Source organism: Rousettus aegyptiacus, unplaced genomic scaffold (genome assembly GCF_014176215.1).
Source record: "Rousettus aegyptiacus isolate mRouAeg1 unplaced genomic scaffold, mRouAeg1.p scaffold_m13_p_8, whole genome shotgun sequence".
Lineage (NCBI taxonomy): Eukaryota > Metazoa > Chordata > Mammalia > Chiroptera > Pteropodidae > Rousettus > Rousettus aegyptiacus.
Window position 1 is genome coordinate 47,162,822 of NW_023416311.1, and position 7,581 is coordinate 47,170,402.

The following is a 7,581-nucleotide window of genomic DNA, read 5'->3' on the forward strand; positions in this document are numbered from 1 at the left end:
TAAATATCTATACAAAGATAGAAATATGATTAAAGATAGACTGCCTGGGAATATGTAATGCAAGTGCTAAATAAAATCATTTAAAATAGAAGACATTCTGTGAGAGAAATTCTAACTTCAAACTACCCTTATTAACCCTACCAGTGGGAGATGAGAAAAGAAATACAGACTTATCTGCAAAATATTGTGGTTTTGGCTCCAGACCACCTCAATAAAGCAAATATTGCAACCAAGCAGGTCGAACAAATTTTGTTTTCCTAGTGCATATGAAAGTTATGTTAATACTGTATTGTAGTCTGTTAAGTGTGCAATAGCATTACATCTAAAAAATGTACATACCTTAATTGAAAAACCTTATTGCTAAAAAATAACCATCATCTGAACTTTTAGCGAGTTGTAATCTTTTTGCTGGTGGAGGGTTTTACCTCGATGGTGATGGTTGTTGACTGGTCAGGAAGATAAAATCTGAAAGTTGGAGTGGCGTTTTAATCAACTGTTCCTTTCACAATTGATTTCTTAGTAGCATGCCAGGTTGTTTGATAGCATTTACCCACCGCAGAACTTTCAAAATTGGAGTTAGTCCTTTCAAACTCTGCTGCTGCTTTATCAATTAAGTTTATTTAATATTCTAAATCCTTCGTTGTCATTGCAACCATCTTCACAGCATCTTCACAAGTGGAATGCATCCGAAGAAACTACTTTCTTTGCTCGTTTACAAGAAGCAACTCCTCACTCAAATTTTGTTCAGGTTTTATCAAGAGATTATAGCAATTCAGTCAGTCATGCTCCACTTCCAATTCTAGTTCTCTAGCTCTTTCCACCAACCACATCTGCAGTTACTTCCTTTACTAATGTCCTGAACCCCTAAAAGTCATCCATGAGGGTTAGAATCCACTTCTTCCTAACTCCTATTAATGTTAATTTTGTTTTGTTTTGTTTTTATTATGGTGACATTGGTTTCACCATTAAGTATAATGTTGGTTGAGGTTTTGTCATAAATGGCCTTTTTATGTTAAGGTACTTTCCTTCTATACCGATTTTGTTAAGTATTTTGATCATAAATGGATGCTGTATCTTGTCAAAGGTTTTTCTACATCTATTGATATGATCATATGATTCTCATTTTTTAAAATGTTTATGTGATGTATCACATTAATCGATTTGCATATGTTGAATCGCCCCTGTGCCCTGGGATGAAGCCCACTTGATCGTGGTGTATAATCTTTTCAATATGTTGCTGTATTCAATTTGCTAGTATCTTATTTAGGATTTTTGCATCTGTGTTCATGAGAGATATTAGTCTATAGTTTTCTTTTCTTGTGTTATCTTTACCAGGTTTTGATATCAGGGTAATATTGGCCTCATAAAATGAGTTAGGAAGTGTTGCCTCCTCTTTAATTTTTTAAGAAAATTCAAGGAGAATAGGTACTAAATCTTCTTTGAATGTTTGGTAGAATTCACTGGTGAGGCCATCTGGTCCTGGACTTTTACTTTTTGATAGATTTTTGATGATTGTTTCAATTTCCATACTGTTGATTGGTCATTTAGATTTTCCAATTCTTCTTGATTCAGTGTAGGAAGGTTGCATCTTTCTAAGTACTTGTCCATTCCTTCCAGGTGTTATATACTTTTCTATATTTTTGTATGATCCTTTGTATTTCTGTGGTGTCTGTCATAATGTCTCCTCTCTCATCCCTGATTTTGTTTATTTGTGTCCTTTCTTTTTTCTCTTTAGTGAGTCCAGTCGGAGATTTGTAATTTTATTAATCTTTTCAAAGAACCAGCTCTTTGTTGCATTTATTTTTTTCTGTTTTTTGTTTGTTTGTTTGTTTTGTTTTCAATTTCATTTAATTCTGTTCTAATTTTGATTATTTTTTTCTTTCTGGTGATTTTTGGCTTCATTTGCTCTTCCTTTTCTAGTTTTTTAAGATGAAGCATTAGGTTATTTGGGCTCATGCTTGTTTTTGAAGATAGGCCTATAATGATATGAACTTTCTTCTTATGACCACTTTTACCATGTCCCAAAAGTTTTGATATGTTGTACTATCGTTATCATTTATTTCTATGTTTCTCTAGATCTCTCTTTTTATTTCTTTTTTGACCCAGTTATTCTTCAGTAGCATGTTTTTTAATCTCCATGTATTTGTGGTCCTGCCTACTTTTTTTTTTTATAGTTGATCTCCAGCTTCCAAGCATTCTGATCAGAGAATATAGTTGGTATGATTTCAACCTTCTTATATTTGTTGAGGCTATCTCTGTGTCCCAATATGTGGGCAATTCTTGAAAATGTTCCATGTGCCCTAGAGAAAAATGTATAAGTAGCTATTTTGGGATGAAAGGCTCTGTAAATGTCAATTATGTCCAATTGGTCTAATGTATCATTTAAGGATGTTATTTCCTTATTGACTTTTCTGTTTGGATTATCTGTTCATATCCAACAACAAAGTATTTAGGTCCCCTACGATGGTAATGTTTTAGTCTGTTTTTCCCTTAGTTCTGTTAGTAATTGTTTTATATATATTCTGGGCTCCCTGTTTTAGAGCATAGATATTAATAAGTGTTATGTCTTCTTGGTGTATAATTCCCTTTATCATTATAAAGTGTCCCTCGGTATCTTTCTTTATCTTTTTTATTTTGAAGTTTATTTCATCTGATATTAGTACCATTACTCCCACTTTTCTCTGAATGCCATTTGCTTGAAATATCATTTTCTGCCCTTTCACTTTGAGCCTATATTTATCTTTGGAGCTGAGATGTGTCTCCTGGTGGCAACATATGATAGGGTTTTGTTTTATGATCCGTTCTGCAACTCTGTGCCTTTTTATTGGTGAGTTCAGTCCATTTACATTTAGGGTGATTATTGAAATATGAGGTCTTATAGTCATTTTATCTTTTGCTTTCTGGTAGCTAGGTGTTTTCATTGCTTACTGGTCCTTGTTTTTCTGTTTTTTGTTTGTTTATTTTTAATTTAGGTTGAGTTTTGTGGTTTTCCCTTTGATCCTTCTTGTTTTATGTTATATACTTCAGTTCTGAATCTTTGTTTTGTGGTTACTTTATGAATATGTAGAGGATATATATATATATATATATACACACACACACACGTATATATATGTATATATATATACATATATATGTGTATATATATGTATATATATATATATAAAATACATATAGCAGTCCAATTTCTTCTGCATGCCTCTTATCTCCATTTTCCTTTGTAAATTTGGATCTTTGAATCCTCCCCTTTCCTGTAATTGTCTCAATTTGTCTATGCTGCATGTTCATTACTATCTTGCCATAGCAAATCTTTTCTTATTATTTAAGCTTATACTGCTTTGTTCTTGATAAGGGTTGCATTCCTCTGCTTCTATTTGCCTGCTATTTACCTTACTCATAAATATGTATTTTTTTGTCATTTTTATTTAGGTAAGCTGACCTCTTTCAGTATTTCCTGTAGTGCAGGCCTTATAATGGAGAATTCTCTCAACTTTCTTATGTCTGGAAAGTTCTCTATTTCTCTTCGATATCTGAAGGAGAGTTTTGCTAGATACATTATTCTTAGCTGTTAGTTCCTTTCATTTAATAATTTAAATATTTGATTCCACTTTTTTCTTTCTTATAAGTTCTGATGATAATCTAATGGGCTTTCCTTTATAGGTTGCCATCTTTTTTTCTCTGGCTGCTCTGAGAATTCTTAATTTGTCATTGATTTTTGATAACTTAAATATAATGTGTCTTGGAGAAGGCCTTTTGGGGTTGAGGTAATTGGGTATTCTGTTGACTTCTTGAATTCCAAGCTCCAGTTTCTTCCTTAGATATAGGAAATTCTTGTCAACTATGTCTGAAAATGCTTCCTAATCCTTGCTCCTTTTCCTCACCTTCTAGAATGCCTATTATTCTTATGTTTCTTCTTCTGATGATATCAGCTAGTTCTTGTGTTTCTCTTTCATTTTTTTCATTCTTTGGTTTCTTTCTTCTTTCTGATTATTTCTAGATTTCTGTTTTCGATATCACTGATCCTTTCCTCCATTTAGTCGACTCTATTTTCCAAGCTTGCTATTTCATTTTTCATTGTGTTTCATTTTCTTTCAGTGTGTTCTTCATCTCCAGAAGTTTTATTTGGTTGTTTTTAAGAGTTTCAGTCTCCTTGCTAAAAAACTCATTCTGCTGATCTAATATTTTTTGAATTCCTGGTGTGGGTCCCAGGTCTGGCTGGTTCCAGGTCTGGGTGTGATCCAGGCTTGTGGCTAGGAATAGGATCCCGGATTTAGAATGTTACATTAGTGTAGTAGGGAGCCTGAGCCTAAAATATGTAAAACTAATTCAGCTTATTGTATCATGCATGTGTGGCTGAATGCCACTATTGTACTGTGATATGTGTGGAGCCCATGCAGTCCCCTAGGGAGCAGAAGAAGAGCAGAAGCAGAAGCGCACTTCCCACAATAGAACTGCACTCTCTACAATAGAAGTTCGCTACCCACAATAAAGTTGGTGGTGCCTGCCATTTCATTCTCATGTTGTTCCTTCTTGCATTCTTCCAACTGGGTGTCTCACCTTTGAAATCTTCCCTTCTTGGTTAGCTCAACGCTTACACCTGAAATTGTTGATATGAATTATTTTGGATTTCACTGAGTTTTTTTGAGAAATACCATCCTGAATTATCTGTCATTTAAGTGCATATTTCTGTCTCTAAGTTTATTTTCTGGGGATTTTCCTTTCTGAGCTGCCATGTCACCTTGGCTGTTCGTGGTGTTTAATGGACTATTTCTCCAACTGGGCATTAATGAAAGTGCATTCTTCTTCTCTCTTCCCCCACCCCTCAGAAAGATTTATTATATAAAGGTCTCTCCTTAACCTGTTGCTAAGATGGTTTTTTTCTTTTGGTTTCCAGTAGGTGGTATCTAAACCTCTTGGGTCCCTGCTTTATTTAAAGGTTTTTTTTTTGTTTTTTGTTTTTTTTTTGTAAATAAATATTTAATCATATTCACTCCCTTCAGTCTCAGTCCCTGTCAGTGTTAGCAACGGTTTCAATAGCATTTGCTCTCAGATTTCCTTGGAACTCTGAAGTGTTCAGTCTTGGAGGACATGGGGAGAGGGGCCCTCTGTGTTCGGGGATGAGGGTTGTGGCTCAGCCTTGTGTTTTGTAATGGCAGCTAGTAATAATCAACTGTTGCTTCTTTGCCATCTCCACTTCTTTGCTGTTCCCACTTCCTTGCTTTCTGCCCTGATGTCTGAGCATTGCCACAGCATGGAGCTCACACTGTTTCAGGCAGGGAACCTGCCACACCTTCACCTCTCCCCCTCCTCTTGCAGGGAGCTCTAGCTATGAGAGGCAGCTTCTTCGTTTCTCCCAGTCCACCACCCAACATCTGGGGTTCTGACCTGTGGTAAGTAGCTCTTATGCATAGATCTCACACTCAGAAGCGCAGGTTGGGTGTTTTTTGTTGAGTTTTAGATGTTCAGCTTATTCTTGTTTCAAGGGGAGAGATCTGGTGACATCTCTCATTCTGCCATGTTTCTTACGTCACCTAATGTTGATATTTTGACTTCTTCTCATGAATCATGGATGTTCTTAATGGCATCTAGAATGGTGAGTCCTTTCCAGAAGGTTTTCACTTTATTTTGCCAAGATCTATAAGAGGAATCACTGTCTATGGCAGCTACAGCCTTATAAAATGTATTTCTTAAATAATAAGACTCGAAAGTCAAAATTACTCTTTTATCCATGGGTTGCAAGACAGATGTGTTAGCAGGTGTGAAAACAACATTAATCTCATACATCTTCATCAGAGCTCTTGGGCAACTAGGTGTATCATTAATGAGTGATAATATTTTAAAAGATTTTTTTTTTTTTCTGAGCAGTAGGTCTCAATAGTGGACTTAAACTATTTGGTAAACCACAATGTAAACATATGTGCCATCATTCAGGCTCTGTTGTTCGATTTAGAGCACAGGCAGAGTAGATTTAGTATAATTCTTAAGTGCTCTTGGATTTTCAGAAGGTAAATGAGTGTTGCCTTAAAATTAAAGTAACCAGCTGCATTAGTCTCTAATAAGAATGTCAGCCTGTCCTTTGAACTTTTCTCTAGCTCTGAATGTTCTAGATGGCATCTTCTTCTACTATAAAGTTATTTTTTTCTGCATTGAAAATCTGATGTTTAGTATAGCTACTTTCATTAATTATCTTAGCTAGATTTTCTAGGTAACTTGCTGCAGCTTCTAAATCAGCACTTGCTGCTTCACTTTGCAATTTTATTGTTACAGGGATGGCAGAATGGATAAGAGAGCCTTCCAATGGATCAGGCTTTGACTTAAGGGAATGTTGTAGCTGATTTGATTTTCTATCCAGGCCACTAAAACTTTCTCCATGTAATAATAAGGCAGTTTCACTTTATTATCATTTGCGTGTTCACTGGAGCAGCACTTTTAATTTCCTTCAAGAACTTTTTCTTTGCATTCACCACTTGGCTAGCAGTTTGGCACAGGAAGCCAGCTTTCAGCCTATCTCAGTTTTCAACATGCCTTCCCTATTAAGCATAATCATTTCTAGCTTTCGTTATAAACTGAGAGACATGAGACTCTTTCATTTGAACACTTAGAGGCCATTGTAGGAGTCTTATTTGGCATAATTTCCACATGTTTACATTTCAGGGAATAGGGAAGCTTAAGGAAGGGAGTGGTGAATGGCCAATTGGTGAAGTGAGTAGTCGGAGCACAGACACATTTATTGATTAAATTCATTATTTTATATAGGCGTGGTTTGTAGCACCCAAAACAATTATAATAATAATATCAAAGATCACTCATCACAGGTCATTATAATAAATATAATAGTAATAAAAAAGTTTGAAATATTGCATAAATTTCCAAAATGTGACATGGAGACATAAAGTGAACAAATGCTTTTGGAAAAATGACACCAATAGACTTGCTAGACAAAGGTTTGCCATAAACCTTCAATTTTTAAAAAGAGCAATATCTTTAAAGCTCAGCAAAATATATCTTTAAAGCAAAGCAAAATATGAATAGGCGTGCCTGTAAAATTATACTAAAAGTCTCACTTATCATGGGGAGGAAGAAGAATGGGGAAAAAAAGAGGAAGGACCCTAATTTAATGGTTTTATTTTATTGGAGGAAGGAGTGAAACAAAAGAAGGTGGAATTAGAATCATGGTGTCACCGTTGGGGCTGATCAGAGTTCAATGTCGCCCCAGTGGCAGCGGGTAGGGAGACGGATATCAATGGTGCAGAAGTGTAGTTAGCATTTTTCCCTCAGTTATTCCTCAAGTGATGAAGTGAAGAATCACAGGTCATTGAGATTTAGGAAAGATTTTATTAAAAGTATGTTTTAGAAAGACAAAGGATGCCCCAAAGAAGCACATAGTCCCAGTGCTGTAACCAACACAAAAAAGCCACACAAAAAAAGAGGGCTTAGAAGTGGAAATGTCTGCATTATATTTGTGCTGTGATGGATGGTTTCAAAGGCATTCCTATGTGATTGGCAAGTGAGGTCATTTTGATTGACACCCGGTTGCTATATAACTCTTTGTCTAGTGTACTGTGCTTACCCAGAATACAG

At 35.5% G+C, this 7,581-nt stretch overlaps 1 pseudogene; it reads right to left on the bottom strand.

Annotated features, from left to right (window-relative positions):
- Nucleotides 1-340: 340 nt before the first annotated feature.
- Nucleotides 341-6,609, bottom strand: LOC118606898 (annotated as a pseudogene).
- Between the last annotated feature and the right edge of the window lie 972 nt (nucleotides 6,610-7,581).